The 17,188-nt window shown below is 39.1% G+C and overlaps 1 protein-coding gene across 3 annotated transcripts in view; it reads left to right on the plus strand.

Annotated features, from left to right (window-relative positions):
* Positions 1-13,845: 13,845 nt before the first annotated feature.
* The window catches only part of grm3 (glutamate receptor, metabotropic 3), a 41,425-nt gene continuing 38,082 nt past the window's right edge, over positions 13,846-17,188 (plus strand). For 2 of the 3 annotated variants that reach the window (XM_085461663.1, XM_085461665.1), the window contains exon 1: positions 13,846-13,998. The gene's annotated coding sequence lies outside the window, so the exon portion shown is untranslated. Of the gene's footprint in view, positions 13,999-16,313; positions 16,405-17,188 lie in introns of all 3 variants that reach the window. The other variant, XM_085461664.1, reaches the window with a different exon arrangement.

Below are 17,188 nucleotides of genomic sequence, written 5' to 3' on the forward strand. Positions count from 1 at the left end.
TGAAGGAGTTTGATGCTTTTCTTCAAAAACATAATCCCCCATCAAATGCACAGTATATCTCACCAACATCCCAGAATGACATGATTGGAGGTGTACAAGCACATTTTAGAAGGCTTCATCCTGAGGCTATCTATGTGCATTGTTATGCTCATCAACTCAACCTGGTTTTGTGCAATACTTGCAAGGCTGTCCCAGAGGCTGTGGAGCTTTTCAGCTTGTTGGAGTGTGTGTATTCTTTCTTCAGCACCTCCCTAGTCAATCATCATAAGTTCATGGAGACTCAGGCAAAGCTTGGATTGACAAAAACTGAGCTTGTGCAACTTTCAAACACTCGCTGGGCATGTCAGTTGCGATCAATCAGTGCAGTTCTTGAGACATTGCCTGCCATTTTGGAGTGCCTATCTGCAATTGGATCCCCCATAGCTGTTGGTCTCAGAGCAAAGCTCTACAAGTTCTCAGCAGTCTATGCACTACTGATGTTTTAGTCGATTCTGTCTGTAACCGAAGGACTCCACAAATTCCTGCAGAAAGAGACTTTAGACCTGGCAGAAGCGTTTATCTGCAAACAAGCTGTGTGTGACACAATTAAGGGAAAACACTCAGATGCATTTGCTACAGAGCTGTATGAGAAAACCAAGGCCCTGTGTAACACCCACAGTATCCCTGAACCAGGTGCCAAGACAAGGCACAAACAGAGGGAAATGGAGGATTTTGTCCTGGAGGCAACTGTGGGTTCACGCACTGAATTGAACAACTCAGACACATTGAAAAGAGAGTTACTTTTCCCTTGTGTAGATCGGATGGTTGGCGAGCTTGATCAAAGATTTTGCAGTGTAGATGCAGGGCTGCTAAAAGGTGTCCAGGCATGCAGTCCTGAATCTGAGAACTTCTTGAGTGAACCACACTTGAATGAACTTGCAAAGCACTACAGACTTGACCTGAAAAAAGAGGAGGTTCTGGTGGCCAGAAACTTTCTTACCCGGAAAACAGAGGCTGGATGTCCACCCAAAAATATGTTGTCTGTGTACAACCTCCTTGATTCAGACATGTTTCCCTCTCTGAAGGCAACCATCCAAGTTGCCCTAACAGTGCCTGTCAGCAGCTGCTCGTGCGAACGGTCCTTTAGTGCACTGCGTCGGCTGCACTCCTGGCTGCGTCAAACAATGGGTCAGAAAAGACTTCACAGTCTTGCAGTCATGTCTATTGAAAAAGACACGATTCAGCATCTGAGTCACAACAGAGTGATTGACCGATTTGCCACTCTTAAAAACAGACGTCATTCTTTGATGCTTCCACCCACCAAGTAACTGGTGATTGCAGCCAGAAAAATGTACTTTTTTATTTTCAGTTTTTTTTCTTGTTATTGATGCGGCAAACACATTTCCTCTGTTTTTTTGTTGTACTGTATTATAAAGCAGACTGAAATAAAACAATAGATCTATTGGTGGCCTAGGATGTTTAATCTGTCCAAAAAAGTAGGAAAACAATTTCTCAGTCTTTGTTTTCTGTTTGTGAAATTTTGTGCTCATTCACTACGTTCGTTCATGTCGTGTACATCTCTTGGGGGTTAAGCCCCCCCTGTCCTTAAAACCTAGTGACGCCCCTGGATGGTACCTTCCCAAAGGAAAAAGTACTATAGCTTACTAGGGTATATATATTAGACTTAATAGTCACTATATACAGTAATGGACTTCTATTCATTTTACATCAGATTAAAACTTTGGGTGTCAGATAATTATTTATTAAAAGCTCGACATTTTAAATGAGAATAAGAAAGAAAAGTATGTCTTTGTGCCCCCTTTTCCCTGTTAATGCCCTATCGGCCCCCCTGGCTAAACTTTGCTAGATCCGCCCCTGCACAGTTACCAGCCGTCAGCTAGAAAAAGATCCTCGAGTAGAAAGTAATATTAAATACATTCTAACAACAGCTGATCAAGCTTAAACGTGCTGCTGTTGTTCAGCCGCTGGTTTCCTCTTTCTGGTGCAAAGTGGGCCAAAAACAAACTAGAGAAACGGACTCGTGACAGAAAAGCCGATCAGCTGATCGTTAAGCAGTTTCATGTTTGAAGTAGCAGCCAGAAGAGGCAGTCGCTCCATATATCGTTTGTTAAGCTTAACGCAGGAATGCTTTACAAACATTCAGAGATGGACTTACACACTTGCTTTACTTCTCTCGGGGATAACTTTGTCGGAGATGAAATGCCGGGTTGCTAGCGAAGCTCCACATGCTATCCAGACCACCGACAGGTCCCGCATGCCACAGCCGCTCTATCACGTGATGCATACTGCTCCGACGTGCTAACGTTCTGAGGTGAGTTACGGCGTGTTGCAAGTTTTGTGAGGTGCTTTCGTGATATTTAATGGATCGATTACATTTTTTATTTTTCTCCGATATCCGATCCAGTAATTTAGGTCAGTATCGGACCGATACCGATACGTAATATCGGATCGGTCCATCTCTAAACAATATACTAAGCCTTGGGGGACATGCGCAATTAAGTTGGCTAAGCATTTGACCTTCATTGTTAGCACCCAAGATCAAAGTTGACCTGGAAATTTTTTTTAAAGAAACTATAAAGAGTAATATATCATATGTAATGGCATAGAGAGAGCTGTACAACACACATTTTATTTTTTTTTACAGGAAGCCCTACAACATCCCAGTGATGTCATTAAAGACTTTCATCATTATATTGTAATAAAAACTGGCTGACTTCAGCATGCTGTAATAAAAAACACCCAAGTTTTTGTGTAGCCCTTCCCCTTCGAGGGGAGCTGCGCTCTCTGGGTGCTCTTGTTAGTAGGTGTGCGTATTTGCATTTACTCTTGTATATTTGTCTGCTGTTGTTGTATATCACTGAATGCATAGGATTTGTATTTTGTTTGTTTTTTTAGGATTGACACAAATGTTGGACAAAGCTTTTCACAAGATGCATAGGAAATCACAAATACTGTAGCGTTAAAGAAATCAAAGCACATGTAGAATTTATTTATTCATCAAAATGTTACCAAGATATACAAAGTATATCTTTTGGAATTAACATTTAGTGCATTGTGGTGGTACCTGTAAGGTTCTGTCAAGAGATGCGTTAAGTTTTCTCTGCACCATCATTGCCTCTCCTCAGCATCTTTGAATAGAACAGCACACCAAATTGGACACACATAATTACACATATACACACACTGGAACACATGGTCTCATATGGTCTGTAGCCTGGTTATGTTTCCGCTGATTAGGAAAGGGAGCTGAAATTAAAGGAAGATGAGAAGAAAGGTGGAGAGAAGAACTAAAGTCCAGAGAGAAAAATTAAACAGAGTGCTTAATTCTTTTTTTTTTTATTATATTTTTTTAAGATTTGAAATGGTACCAAGGGAAAGTTTCATGCCAGACTAATTGTCTTCCTCTTTTGTTAGTCCAACTTGCTATTTTAATATGTGAACAACTAAGCGTGTGTATGAGTAAGTGTCTGCTTGTAAGAGTGTGTGCACATCCTTTGTGCACATGCAGAGAAAGCTGTAAATGGAGTTCTTGGGCATGTGTCCGTGTATGTGATTTTTGTGTGGCTAGGAGTATTATCCATAACACTGCAGGGCAATTTGAGTCCCTGAAGGGCACTCTGTGTTGTGAAAGAGCAGAAAAGCTCTGCCTTTGCCAAGCTCTCACCTGGACAGCTCTTCAAAGCACTCCTCTCAGAGCAGCCATCCTGGAGCGACTGGCATGGGCAGAAATAGCAGTGTGATGGAAGGAGATATGTGACCAGTTCCAACCAAGGCAACCACTTAAAAAAAAGTGTGTGTGTGTGGGGGGGGGGGAATAATAGCAAAGCTAGAAATTCATTCAGTGTCACTATCTGCGCTGTACTTAAGATCACCTGAAATGAGCGCATGCTACATGATGTCTTAATCATTTCATTATAGCTCTAGTTGCAGCTTATTAAAAGTTTTCTCATTGACAGCCTGTGCTGCAATGTTGTGACACAGAAAATAGTGGAGAAGGAATGAGAGGAAGAATAAGGGAAGAACCAGGCAGAGGAAGTCTACTTCAGTTGAGAGGTTTGTAATTAGTGAAAGTGATAATTAACCAAATGGGAGATTAATGGACAAGGATAAAATGATTTCTGCGCTATTTAAAGCATGCATGCACAAGCGTATATCAAAATCGCATGCTACATAATACTCACTAGGAGATAAACTATAAATACATGTGGAAAAGACAGAACAACATGCCTTACCTCAGAGTAAACCAAAGATAAGAAGAAGTTTTGATATCGCAGAGCTGCCCTGGTTTAGATGACTCTTGATAGCCAGGGATGGATCACCTCATTAAAGAATCATCCTTTTTTTTTTTTATCAAATCTCAAAATTAAATATTAAAACATGTGATAATGAACTGGTCTGCCTGCCTTACTGCTGTCAGAAGACAAGACAGATAAGACACACTTCTATGAGTACAGGCATACAAGCACCATTAGTTGATTTAAAGGAGTAAGTCTGCCTCTTATTCATTATAGAGCACCTTTGCCACCTTCGGTTCCTGCCAAGTGCTAGTGAGTTTTATCAGCACTCACTGTGGGCATATCTCACTCTATTCTCTCTCAGCCTGACATCCTTAAGGAAGCAGCCTTTTATAATTTTGGATGCTAGAACCCTGTTATTATCCTAATGTTCATTCTGTGATTTTCAGCACTTACGTGTGTGAGTCTATAATTTTGTAATTTGGTGGGGACGTACATCTGTTTAGACAGTCACATAATGGAGACTCGCCTTCCTTTTGGGAACAAATAATAAATCCTCATTATGTAAATCACCAAACAGAGGTGAGGCACAGGTTAGTCTCTAAGAAATAAATGTAAGTTCAGATAATACTCTCTTAAGTGATAATAAATAGAGTAAACACACAAGTGAATGTGTAGCTACGTTCTTATCTTCTACTTTGGGTACTGACAGAAAGAACAAGACTGCAAATACAAGTGGTTCCTCTCCTTTGGTCTCAAAGCACAGATACCTCAGATATGTCACCTACGGTTATGCATGTGCTGAAAGAATTAAATCATTGATGCAAGTTAAAGAGGTAGAGGGAGTTGCTTGGTCATCTTTAAGGATCTCAGAGCTGCTGCTCCTCCAGAACTAAAGGAGCCAGTTGAGGTGGTTTGGGCATTTTACTAGGACACCTATTAGATGAGGTGTTTCTGGCATGTCTTACTGAGAGCAGCCCAGGAGGCCAGATCCATTATACACTGGACACATGATGTGACAGTGGTGGACTGGGAATAATGGGAGGAGGTGGCTGGGGAGACATAGACTTGGGCATCTCTGCAAAAGCTACTGCTCCTGCAGCCCAGACCCAGAAACACAGAAGATGATGGATAGATGGATGAGTCCTCTTAATTTTACGGTGTATCTAAGATTCAGATTTCTGCCTCAGATATATCAGTGCAAGTGCTTCTCTGCTGTTTTAACCTCTCCAACATCCAACCCATACAACTGTATGCTCTGAGAGGCACAATTACTTATCAACTCTCAGTTTGTGTTTATTCATTTTAAAAAGCATATATTTTTCTATCTTCAAACTCTATGTTTAGGACCACCAAAATGAAAATGTTGAATTTCAAGAATTGCTTATTTTTAGTGAGGAAAGCCAGAAAGTAAGACTCTCTGGATGATGCAAGCACCAAACTTCAATTACTAATTGTATGGTATCAGTAGCGTTGAAACTTCCAAAGGAAACCCCTAGTGTAATCCCCTCCGTGATTTTTTGTAACACACTAATGTAATGAATTGCTATAATAAATCCAGTAATCACATTAGATTTACTAATCTGTTATTACTTGCATTAGTCTGCAGAAATCTGCATGTGGGGTTGATATTTAAACAAATCATCAATCATGTTCTTTCACTAATTTTAAGCTCCTTATTGCATAATATTTAGATGCTGTACCACAGGGGTTTCTCAACTTTTGGGATAAGCAAAGCATTTTTCCTAGTCCTTCTTTCAGGGTGGCTGTAGTTCAGGAGATAGGTGGTCTATCAATTGGAAAGTCAGCAGTGCGATTTCTGACTATTCTGCATGTGGAAGTATTGGGCAAGTTACTGAATCCCGAGTTGCCATCGATGCAGCCACTGAAATTGTGAGTGTGCATATGAAAAAGCACTTGTATGAGTGTTTCTATGTGTGGGTGAATGGCTTGTACTAAAAAGTGCTTTGAGTGTTCATTTAGAGTAGAAAAGCCCTGTACAAGTACCTGTCCATTTACTATTCTTCTTCCTCTGTTCCTGTCAACTCACTTGGAGGGAGAAGAAAAATAGAATAGCAATCTGCATCTTTTGAGGAATAGAGATATTCTTTTTATATTTGTTGCATGAAAGGGAAAAAACTGTAGTGGAAAACTGCAAACTCCACTCACACCTACAACAAGTCCTAGCAAAGTAACTAAATTAAGTAGCAGATCGGGTTATTAATTAGTTTCAGCTACTTTGTTGTCAATTGAATTAATAACAGGTGCACTAGAGAAGCAACAATGAAACAAAGCAGGAATCATTTTTCACTCTATTTTTTCCTGATTGTTTTTTTCCCACTAGTTTTACATTTGGCAAGGGTCAGTGTCACTACTAGTAGCATGAGGCAATACCTGGACATTTCCGAGGTTGCACAGGTGGTCTAACTCCTACTGGCACATCAATACCTGCCGTTGCCAGAAGGTTTTTGTGTCTCCTAGCACAGCCTCAAAGCATGGAAGAGATTCCAGGAGACAGGCAGTTCATCTAGGACAGCTGGACAGGGCTATAGAAGTCCTTCACCTATTGATTGCTATGTCAGTCGAACTGAATTGAATTGATTCAAGCTGAATTTTGTTAATGCTTGAACACTAAGTAGAGGATGCATGTAGCCTAAAATTTTATACAGTTACCTGTGACAGTGCATCTTCAGCCATTATGTTGACTAGCCCAAAGGTAATCTAACAGGTAGTGTAACAAATTTTTTTCTGTAAGTAGTAAGTGATTAATAAAATTAATACAATTCTTTTTTGAGTAGCACTACCAAGCCTTATAGAAAATATTGTCCTACCTTAATTTTTTACACTGTTTTATGCTCCAAGTCACCTTTTTTATTAAGAAAACAGAGACATGAAGTTTTGTTCTTATCATGACAGACTTAAAGTATTTATAGAAGCTCTTATGCCACATTCATGCTACATACAGCTTACAAAAACAGTACAATAATTTTGTATTTAAGTATCTTAGCTACTGTCTGAGGCAAAGCTATGTATTTGTGTCCCACTTCAAATTTGCAGCTGGGATATAGTGTGAGAAAAATTAGAAAGAGTGCCAAGAAACAGAGGGTAAAATGTGTGGGAAAGTGGTAGAAGACAGGTGTAGCGGCATGATTTTTTTTTAAAGTGGAGCCTTGTGCGGGAAAAATAAAAGGAGAAAGACAAAATACTCACGCATGCAATCACACACATACAAATAAACACACCCCTCTTCAGAACAGACAGAAGGGCACACAAGTCCAGTGGTCCACATAAATTGCATAATATCTTATCTTTTAGTATACACTAAAAATGTCCCACAGACTTGAATACCACGTAAGGGTCAATGCAACCCAAGTCATTTTTTGTACCTAAAACTAACAAGAAGTGTCAGACAGAAATTACTTTATCTTTAAAGCATATATTATATTAGCAGTTTTGGACATAAGTGGCAAGTTTTATCTTCCATACAAAAAGAACAGCATATCAGAAAACACAGACTGTAATTCTAAATAAAAAAATCAGATTGTTTTTTAATCTGGAGGATTTACAACAAACTGTGAATCAGTCCTGCAGTCTTTCAATTTTAAAGACAAGATGGCCAGACTCTCCAAAAGATATACTAAAAAATACTGCAGACTGCAATATCCCGACCACAATATTAATAAAAAACTGCACCAGTTGAGGGCTGTCAGAGTTCAAAGTGTTTGCTCTACAAAATTAGGATTCAAAAATGAAGATCTAAAAAAATTCTGTAACACTGGCTTTAGCTTTAAAACTACGACTGTGCTAACACTTCTTTGATCACCAGTTAAGACAGTTAAAAAAAGGAAAAGTCCGTTTGTTTCCAACTGTCTCCAGCATCCAAAATGCTGTTAAAATGTGCATGCACTACATGTTTGTTTATATGGGGGAAAGAAACGATCTAAATTGTAGTTGAATCATGAGTTAATTGAATTATAAGTAATTGAATAAGTAGGTAATTGAACATATCTGCATCCTGTGTCAGAGTCTTTGACTTACATTGATTTGGCCTCTTCTTCTATCATCTATGCACTCTTATTGTCAGAATGTTGCTGCAGATCGCCTCATATCATTAATCAATTATTCACCAGTAGCCTGTTAATGTTTAATGAGTGAGGCTGCTGCGGTCAATTACTAATGAATTGTGGTCATGGTGAGAAAGCTCAGAGGATAGGCCAGATCAGATACTATACAGACTGTGTGTGTGTTTGTATACATATACCTGAAAACACTCATTGCTTGCATTGGTATTTGTATATGTAAATTACATTTTTGTAAGTTACACGATAACAATACTAAAATTAACAGTAATTAAGGGTCATTATTTATTTTGTATTTTGTTTGTTTTGTTTTTGTTTATTCCCCTTTGTGTATGTTTGTTTATTTATAGGTTGTTGTTTTTTTTCTTATATTGATTTCTTTGATTATATATTCTTCACTATATGATTTATTTGGGGTTTTTTTTAGAAAAACAGATGCTTTTTGGCAGTTTGTTCATTTATTTGTTTTTATGAATTGTCATAAGGCTGTGATTGCACCAGGCTAAGAAAGTAATTACAGACACCATTCTCCCCAACATTTTCCAATCCCTCCCGAGGCATTCCCAGGCTATATATCAACTCCTTTTGACACAAAGAAGCAGCAGGTATACCCCAGAGGTTGAGCCGTGTCACACTGTTCTGCAATCTAAATATTTTGGTCAACACTCAGAGCTCCTGACCAGAGGTGAGGTTTGTGACTTCCAGCTAAGCTCCCACTTCATCACAAGAGTCCTTTTGTTGCCTGGAGTGAACAATCCACTCTGCTTCAGCAGGAAACCATGCCTCAGACTTGGAGGTGCTAACTCTCATGAAACTCAACTTCAAACAATCCCAAATGGGAAGTGAAACCTGTGATCTAACAAAACTAAAAGAAGCATATCAACTGCAAAAAGCAGAGGCTGGACTGTACACACTTCTCATCCCAACTTTGCCTTGAGATTCTGTTCATAAATCTATGCGTATATGAAATATGAATGAAAATAGGATCTCAACAAGGGGTCCTCATACTCCATTATCCTGTTGAACCCAGTGTACAATTGCTTAGGGGACATGGCCATAAGCCAACTCAAATCATTAAAACAATTTAGATTGGAAATGATTCATATTGCCCATCCAAGTGACAGCCTCCTTTTCAGCACCCTGGAATAAAGTTTTTTGGGAGGAGGCTGAACAGTATGATACTCTGTTAGTAAACCCTCAGTCCACTAACTGTTTCTACACAGAAACTATCCCCAGCCTCCATGTGACAGTGAAAAGGTGTGGCAGTATGTAGGGATGTAGTGATTCCAATCCCATTATCAACATCACTTATCAGTTCTCTTATCTATCCTCATTGGGTTCTCTTTGGCTCTGCTTTGAGAGTCACCACCATCGCTAAGCAACATATCAAAGACATTACATTTTTGCAAATTAACTACATGCTGTGTGGTCAAATGTTTGTGCATGTTGTGTGGGCAAACATACTTTTCTTAAAAGTACTGCAGTATGTTACGCCCTGTAGAAAGAAATGTGTTACACTACTCTTCACAGTACTTTCACATGAAATGCTCATAGTTACCATTTCATAATATAAACCTATTGGCTACAGTCCCACAGACCAACACAAATCCTAATGAGGACTCTTGGTATTTACGTATGAACACCAGAAACAGCACATATGGAAACCAGCACAGAGACTTCAGAGTGAACAGCACAGTGATTCTACTTTATAAACATGAATAGGTGGAAAAAGAGGCTGCAACCTGATTGCTCATCTCTGCTTTTGTTACCTGTTGAAGTTCAGGATCTGGCTGCAGGGCTGGGTTCTGGATTCTAGCTTAGCATTAGCATGCAATCTGTGCAGGTGCTTGCAATGAGCGAAAGTTTATAATGCAGTTGTTTCTGCCCTGGATGCAGTTTCTACTTCACTCTTGTCTTTTTGTGCAGTAAAAATAAAAAATAAATCCACACTGTAACCTGCGCCACTAATTTCCTCGCCTGCACAAAAACTGAAATCAGCTGATTGTAGCGCAAGTTCAGCGGATAAGTGGAACTGATAGGCAAGCAAACGAAGTATTACAAGTGATTCAACTAACAGGAACCAGTTCCCTATAAAAGCCAGTTCTCGGTTCAATCCCCAATTATATTGATCACCATGGATGCCAGGATGGGCTCTGGGGTAGGTTGTACTGTAAACCTGGCAACCAGCAAACCAGGGGACCTTGGTATTCTAATAGCATTAGAAAGCAATAAACCATAAAACACAATGAGAATGAGAAAAACAGTGGGAAATAGAAACACAGATTAGAATTCTTGTTTTTGCTCTTCACTCTTTTTTTTCTCTACTAGAAATTTGCATATTTGCATAGCAGCAAATAATGTTTAGATGTAAAACATGGCAGACTGAGGCTGTGCCAGGTGAGTCACTGTTCAGTGACAAAGTATTCAGTACAAAGTTTTTTTGCGTGTATGTGTGTGTGTGAAGGGGGGTGACTGATGAGCAGACGAACACGAGACAGGTCAGTGCACGTCCTGTGAAGTGTTTTTGGCCCACAGTCTGTTGGCCATGCCTCTGTAACCAGGATAATTAGAGCCCAACCCCCTGTTAGGAGCCATAAACAGCCAAAAACAACATTAACCATTTGATACACAATCCCAAACACACACATTATTATCTATTCATCTAAAACAAATTTAGGGCAAATTTGATACGCGTCTTAATTTCCAAATATGAACATTGTGTTCGTATGCCAGCTACACACTGGCAGACTTTTGTGGAGTAGCGACTGTGACAGCATCTACGCTATTCTGAACAGACCATTCCAGTCTTTTGAATGGGGCCTTAGCAAGAGAAGAGAATGTTATCAAGGAAGTATTCAAACCGAACAAAAAACCTGGGTTACAGGGTTTTGGTTGTTTTTTTTGCAATGCATGTTTACAAAAAATGTGAACTGTAGTCATGTGTAAAAGAATGTCTACATTTTTAGGGTTTCATATATGAGAACTTACCAGGTCCTAAAATTGCAACATCAGGTACAGACAACCTCAGCTGAACAATATCATGTCATTGTTTATTAATACAATCTAAGCCAATATGTGTAAAGGTGTAATGTGTGAAAAACTAAGTTGCCTATCAATCTGGGAACTGTTATGAGGCCTCCAAACAAATTGAACTCCATCACTCTACATTAACAGAGATTATTTACTTTTTCTTATTATTATATTGTTCATTTATAATTACTCACAATTATTCATGTTTTTCAAGCAGAAAACATTTTAGACAGCTGCCTATCTTCCCGAGAGTGGACATCGCGGCATGTTAAATGATACAGTCAGTATTTGTACAGTTAGCCTTGTTTGAAGCCTCTTCTCTCTACAAAGAACATGGCAACATGCTTAGGTTTGCAGCGACACATCTGAATAAACAACAGCACTTAACAACACTAACCATAAGACTCAATTTAAAAAATATACTTCTTTTATGTCAGACAGAAATTTCCCTAATCGCCTCAAGCTTTATGTTTCTATGAGTTCTTTTGTCCACTTGGCAACATCACAAGTGACCACACTGACCAAAGCAAATGGACGCTTGTGGTTATAACTAGACCGGTTGTCTGACCAACACTGGGCACACTTCTAAGCACACTCGCTCCTCTGTGTGAAGCTCCATCCATCACGAGGCCAAGAAAGGACAGAAGACCATGGGAAATGAAGCATGGTTAATTCTATTAGCGCATGGACACAAACAATCTGTGGGGAATCAAAGAAGAAGGAAACATAATCCCAGCAGAGCCATTTCCTGCTGCATGAGCTGGAGCAATTCACCATGATAAGGCAAAACGTTAAATTCCTCTACAAATACACATAACAGTATGAGGTAGTTTCATACAGTGACGTTCAGGATGTCCACATTTGCCATCTATCTCATTCATTTCTCTCTCTCTCTCTCTCTCTCTCTCTCTCTCTCTCTCTCTCTCTCTCTTTCTCTCTCTCTCTCTGTGTTGCTCTCTTCCTCTCTCTATTTCTTTCTTTCTTTTTTCTTTCTTTTTTCATTCTTTCTTTCTTTTTGACTCTGCTGTCTGTGGGGAAAGGCCTGGCACAAAGCTCTCAAGCTGAGTGACCCTTATGGGACAAAGCTGGCTTTCTAGGCTTTTTGCATATATGCATGCCATCCAGACAATGAGGCCTTTATTAGAGTAGCCAGCATCTCCGAGCTGGAACGACAGGGATGAGGAATGGAAGTCCGAGAAAGCTGTGACTGACACTGGGCACAAGTGAGAGTGTGTGCATTTCCCACCTCTTTCCCATGCATGTGTGTTTCACAGAGGTGTGAAGTGGATGCTCTTACCCTTTCTTCTTCAGTTAACTAAGAAATCTCTTCTCAACCAAAGCTTAATCTCACAGTTTTCTGATGCCAGGTAGCATCATGCATTGCATGTATGGAAAAACGGCCAAGCTAGTTAGAAACTTTCATGTCATAAATCTCCATATAAAACAGGCAAAACAACATGCTGTGGCCTTTAGCTGCAATCACAAACAGCTCTGAGCAAGCCCTCAGACAGGCTATCTCTATGCACTTGACTAACTTTACAATACAAAATCAAGCTTTAGTCGAATGAGTGCTTGTGTTCGAGTGTGTGTCTGTGTGCATTGTACTACGTATTTCTGTGTGTATTGGTGTTGAGTAGAGAAAGAGGACGCTGTGTTACTCAATCATGCGTGAAGAGTATGTTCTGTTCAATAGGGGCTGCGCACTTGCATATTTGCATTCTAATGACTCCATATGCATAATCGTACTAGTACAGATACTCAGATGTGTACCTGTGTACACATAAACACACACCTATACCTACGCACACACTACTGAATGCCACCTTCTGTTGTTCTCCTGATGGGAAATACACAGGTAAGAGAGACTGACACCTAACTTGTGAAAAATATCATGCATCCTGTTAGTGTGACGCATGATGTAAACTTCTAGTCACATCTCCGGGGCTGGATGCCCTTCTCTTCTAATATGCCTGAGCTGAAGCATGGGCTGCATGTTTAGTGCTGTTCTTCATGCTGACAAAATTGACTGTAATAATGTGTTTTAAACATAATAGAGCCTCCATAAAATTAAAAAAAGGGGTAAGGATTTTTATATATACACCACTGCTCATGTGTTTTGAGCCGGGCTACAAGGACAGATGAATGCGAACAAATTCTGTGTCACTCTGCACCTTTATACACATAAAACATCTATTTTGGAGCAGCACACACACATACACACACCTCTCTTCTCACTCTCTCACTCTCTATCTTCACTCACTGAAGCTGGAGTTGTTGTTCTGAGTGGTAAACATGTGCTAAAGGGGGGGGGGGGGGGGTGAGTGGCTAAGTTTTCTTTTTATCCAATAAAAATGTCTCCTTGCCAGATCGATTGTTGTTGCTAGGAGACTGAAGCATCCTTTGGCAAGGGGCTTCAGCTCTGCTCGTCTGTTGTTTCTCTCTCGCTCTCTCTCTCTCTCTCACTTACTCTCTCCTCACTCGTGCACGCGCGCTCACGGGCACACACACACACACAGCCACGGAGCTGGCGCGCAGAGCAGTGGCGCCCATCCTCTCTCTCAGTGCGACTCCTCCGAGGGATCAGGAGTAGACTAAGTCAAACTTCCAGCAGCTTGAGATTTGTGCGCAACCTTTCAAGGATCGAAGCCGTCAAGGTAGGTCAAATCTCACACATTCCTGACTGGTAGGCAGTGGTTGTCAGAGTGCAGTGAAAGAATTGACAGTCCGGGAGCGTTCAAGCGCGCGTCAGCCAATCCTACTGTAGGGAGCAATTTGCTTTGAACTTTGCGCAGGATTTAAAAAGCCAGTTGTACTGCATAAACGTGCTTGTTGTTTCCTTTCAGTCACGTTCAGTAATTCTGGGTTGTGTCAGCGGGGGAAAAATGGTTGCTAATCTCTGCAGCAGATGCACGATAAAGATACAGAAGGTGAAACAAAGACTATCTGCAGTTGCGTATTTCACTCCGCGCGGAGAAGTTATTTGGGTTCAGACAAACCGCACTGAGGCATGTCCCTTGGCTTTAGGCTTCCCGGGGAAGGGTGGGCGGGTAGTCTTTGAAAAGAGGCATACAGGTGGATCCGATATCTGGATCTGGTTATTGTTTATCAATGTTACTTTCCGTTTGCATCTAAGGATCCACTTCACACCTTGCGCTAGAGGAAAGGCAAGTGGACCTGCACTGAAGGTAGAACAAGCAAAATGGGAATGTCCACATTAGTTGCTGTCTATGAGCTATACTGGCTTTAACTAGCAATGTTATATTTCTCACTAACAAGCGTAGAGGGGTAACAGAACTTAGAGGATAACTGGATAAACATATTGATTCATATAGCCAAACCCACATGTTATTACTGGCCTTTAAAAAATAAAAATAAAAAATCTTCTGCACTCTACTAGAAAAACAACTGCAAATTACAGTTTTATAAACAGTGAAAAATCATGGCCCGTGTCGGAATTCATGTAGAGCAGGTGCATTTTTATAAGCCCCGAGAGAGAGGTTGTAATTAGCTTTAATATATTAAGGGTCTATAATGTGCTGTCTTTTAAAAACAAACATAAAAACAAAAACAATGCATTTTAGGTGTGTGTATTTTTGTGTTTAATTCTTACTGGTGTGCATTTTGGACACACTTCAGAACAGATATCATTCCTGCCCCACACGACCCATGCTGAAACATGCATCAATGTGTTGAATAGTCAGTGAAAGACTTTTGATTATTCTTAATCAATTTTAACCAAAATTGTCATATTTTACTAGAATGATATGCAGCAGATAAGGATAAAATAATGTTTCTGTTATACTGGAGTTACTGTATTGAATTGGGAACTACTAGGTGATATATAATTTTACCAAACCATGATAAAATGTCCATCTGTGATAATCATATACTGTGTTTTTTTTTTTAGCTCTATTAGGAATGCGATATCAAAATGATTAGGTTACTAAATAATAAGCAATGAGAATTTTTAAATTAACTATGTTGCTCAGTTAGATAAGAGTGTATTTGCTCAATGTGAACATGTTATCATTGCTTGTGTAAAATGACAGCTACATGCTTTTTCAGAATAATATATATGAATATAAAATATTCATGTTTCTATGATTATGGTTTTTATGTATATTGTAAAAATGTAATGTTTGATTAACTAGGCTGGGATGTCCTTATTGATATAAAGCAACATCAGTGTAAATTCTTTGTGAAACTTGTTGCATAACTAAGTTTAATTTAACAATTGTACAGAGAGTTTGCACATCATTAACTCTCTGCATGTGCGTGCAAGGATGACAACTATAGGTGGGGATGTAGTGACATGTTAAGACTTTAACTTGTGTTTACATGCTTATGTGTAAATGTATTTATGTGCGTTCTTCAGTGTCAGGAGATGTTAATCTGTGGGTAAGGCAGCTGAAAATTTCTCCTGCTGAATGGATGTATTTTGTTATCAGATATGCTTACAAGCTTCTGATTGTGATTTCGATTTGTTTGTATGTACTATATATGTCGAAATGGTCATGTACATTCCACACACTACACCTAACTGAACTGGATGTACTACAGAACCTCATCAATAGCTGCTGTAGAGCAGTGCAAAGTGTGTGTATGTGCATGCTTGTGTTGTATCATAGATTCTGACTTTAGAAGAAACGCTGAACACTACATATTATGGGATGATGTTTTCAGTGATGCGATGACAAAATGACTTTATTAGTTTATATATTTTTCTTATAAATCAGACGTATTAGCCAAAGTCCCTTTTCTAGAGCCATAAATGAGAGATTATGGTGAGAATTTATGTTGTAGTCAGTTCTTTAAGCTTTTATAGGACATTTAAAAAGTTTTATTATTCATGGGGCACAGTGGCAGTTAATAGCAGTTAAATCCAAAAGCGACTTGTGTATTAGAAATATAACAAAGTACTCATAGAAATTTTTAGAACGTCACCTTTATCATGACCTCTTTTCTGCAGCTATAGCCATATGTGCTGTGGGGAGCTCTAACATCCTGAAATGCACCTGCTCAACAGCTTGACAGGATTGTGCATGACAGCTGAGACGGAGGTGTGTTTAATCATAAGTTGGTGACTATATGTTACCAATAGTAGGATGTACATTAACTGCTGAGAAAAAAAGGAGAGAGGAAAAGGGGAATTTTGCTCCAAGAGTGTTTTTAAGACATTATCTATATTTTTGTTATATTCAATTAAAATTTTAGAAAGCAATATGGATATTCCATGTAGTGTTATTTATTTCTTTATTTATCTATGTGACTAATGTCCTAGTCAGTTAAAAATGGAACATAATTTTACTGAATATAAAAGGATGAGAACATTTAAAGAACTATCAAAACTGAGCAAAATTTAATAGACAAGGATGAAAATATACAAATATTTTTGCATGATTTAGAACTATTTGAAACAATCACATTATATAATTATCATTTGAAATTTTGCTGAGATGTGTGGCGCTCCAGTGAAGAGGATTAAGTGTGACTAACTGGAATATAAATAATTTTAAATAATTTCTTTATTTAATCATTTGTGCGTATGTTAAAAATATCGTTTGTATGCTACATTTTTTAGAAGGATATTTTCCTGTTAAAATGTTTGATGAAGCATACGTCACTAAAACTCAAGCATAGAAAAAGCTGCCACTGACAGTCAATTACCAGCTTTTGCTCCTGCTTTACAGTAATATTCATTTAAACTGGTCAACAGTGTCTCCATACTTTTGACGCTCAGGTGTTTCTGAGGACAGCAGAGTGCTTTTTTATGCCGCTGTCCTTGGTGCTGAATTCATTTTCTTCCTGACTCGAAGTCTTTATAGGCAGTCTCATACCTACAAG

This window comes from Copadichromis virginalis, linkage group LG7, assembly GCF_057382275.1.
Source record: "Copadichromis virginalis isolate Kocher_CV1m ecotype Utaka linkage group LG7, C_Virginalis_male_GT1.1, whole genome shotgun sequence".
Lineage (NCBI taxonomy): Eukaryota > Metazoa > Chordata > Actinopteri > Cichliformes > Cichlidae > Copadichromis > Copadichromis virginalis.